This window comes from Chrysoperla carnea, assembly GCF_905475395.1.
Source record: "Chrysoperla carnea chromosome X unlocalized genomic scaffold, inChrCarn1.1 SUPER_X_unloc_94, whole genome shotgun sequence".
Lineage (NCBI taxonomy): Eukaryota > Metazoa > Arthropoda > Insecta > Neuroptera > Chrysopidae > Chrysoperla > Chrysoperla carnea.
This window is the reverse complement of record NW_025408227.1, coordinates 20,001-22,500: the sequence shown is the minus strand read 5'-3', so window position 1 is coordinate 22,500 and position 2,500 is coordinate 20,001.

Genomic DNA, 2,500 nt, shown 5'->3' with positions numbered 1-2,500 from the left:
CGTGATATCATGGTGTCCATAGAATTGCAACGACGTCATACCAAGCCATATACAACTCTACACCACCTTTGTTGAATGATACACTTAGAGTATGAAAAATAAACAAATTATACTATATCATACTATATCATATATGTAAGACTGTTGAACATAATACCACAAAATACACTATTTCATATAGATATACATTCATTCTTGTCAACATAAAAGTACGTTATAAATGATACATATACAATAAGTTTTATTCCTCTTTCTGTTATTCCGTAATATCATAGTGTCCATAGAATTGCAACGACGTCATACCAAGCCATATACAACTCTACACCACCTTTGTTGAATGATACACGGACAGTATGAAAAATAAACAACCTATTCTATACCATTTAATATCATACTAAAACATGAAACAAATGTTATTCTATTAAAAAGTGTATTATTTTATTATATTTAGTATTCATTACACAGTCAACATACATAAATGATACATATACGATAAGTGTTATTCCTCTATCTGTGCATCCGTAATATCATAGTGTCCATAGAATTGCAACGACGTCATACCAAGCCATATACAACTCTACACCACCTTTGTTGAATGATACACGGACAGTATGAAAAATAAACAACTTATACTATACCATACTATATCATATGTGTGAGACTGCTGAACGTAATACCACTAATACACTGTTATACATAGATATACATTCATCTCATTAACTTACACGCACTATCCATCATATATATTAAAGACATTACACCCGGTGCTTCAAACTCAAAATATGATAATGTTTAAAATGGCTTTAAACATCATAAACTTTACAGAATAATCAAAATTTAAAGAAAAAAATTTTAAAAAAAAAATTTTTTTCAGCTAAAAATTTTTATTTTGGGACCAAAAAAATTTTTTTTTGCTTTTATCATATTTTATTAAATGAAATTTATGCATTATAATAAATTATTCAATAAACATTAATAATTATAATAAATTATTAAAAAATTTTTGGAATTAATGCAAATTTTTAGAAAAAAATGTATATTTTTTTTTTATATACAAATCGTACATGTTATATTGCGACAGGGTACCGGTATAATACATGTGATACATATGTAGATTTTCGAAAAAATTTTTATCCTTTTAAATGGTCCTAAATACTATATAAAGGTAAAATATATAGAATTTTTCGGGATTCATTAAAAAATTTTAGGGAAAAAATTTCATTTTATTTTATATACAAATCGTACATGTTATATTGCGACAGGGTACCGGTATAATACATGTGATACATATGTAGATTTTCGAAAAAATTTTATCCTTTTAAATAGTCCTAAATACTATATAAAGGTGAAATATATAGAATTTTTCGGGATTCATTAAAAAATTTTAGGGAAAAAATTTCATTTTATTTTATATACAAATCGTACATGTTATATTGCGACAGGGTACCGGTATAATACATGTGATACATATGTAGATTTTCGAAAAAAATTTTATCCTTTTAAATAGTCCTAAATACTATATAAAGGTAAAATATATAGAATTTTTCGGGATTCATTAAAAAATTTTAGGGAAAAAATTTCATTTTATTTTATATACAAATCGTACATGTTATATTGCGACAGGGTACCGGTATAATACATGTGATACATATGTAGATTTTCGAAAAAAATTTTATCCTTTTAAATAGTCCTAAATACTATATAAAGGTAAAATATATAGAATTTTTCGGGATTCATTAAAAAATTTTAGGGAAAAAATTTCATTTTATTTTATATACAAATCGTACATGTTATATTGCGACAGGGTACCGGTATAATACATGTGATACATATGTAGATTTTCTAAAAAATTTTTATCCATTTAAATGCTTCTAAATACTGTATAATGCAAATATATATAATAATTTACAGAATTAATACAAAATTTTTATTGTACAAATTCACATTAATAGTTAATTGGTTAAAAAAAAATTTCAATACACAATGGGAATCAGGCTATTTTATTGGAACTTATTTATAATTAATTCATAATATATTTTTCTATATAAATTGATTAATTGATTTTACATTCACCGTGTAAACGTATACACCATTCAAGTAACATAAAAAAAAAAAAAAAAAAAAAAATTATTATTATATTCTAGTAATACATAATAGTTATTCGCTAAAAAATATTTAATAGACAATAAAAATCTGACTATTCTGTTGTGAACTTATAAATTATTGATTCAAAATATATTTCTCTACCTAAATTTATTAATTGTATACACGCCCCCATGTACGTTGTTCAAGTCATATATTATTTTGCATAAGGATTACAAATAAATATTATATAATAAATAAGAGTTAATAAAAATTTAAAATTTATTATCCATTTTAAATTTATCAGCTAAATAAATATTTTTACATTCTTTTAAATTATTACTTTTTATTGTATTAAGAGTATATATCTAGTTTTATTAATCTTAATCCTTTTACAAGCACTAATATTATTTATACA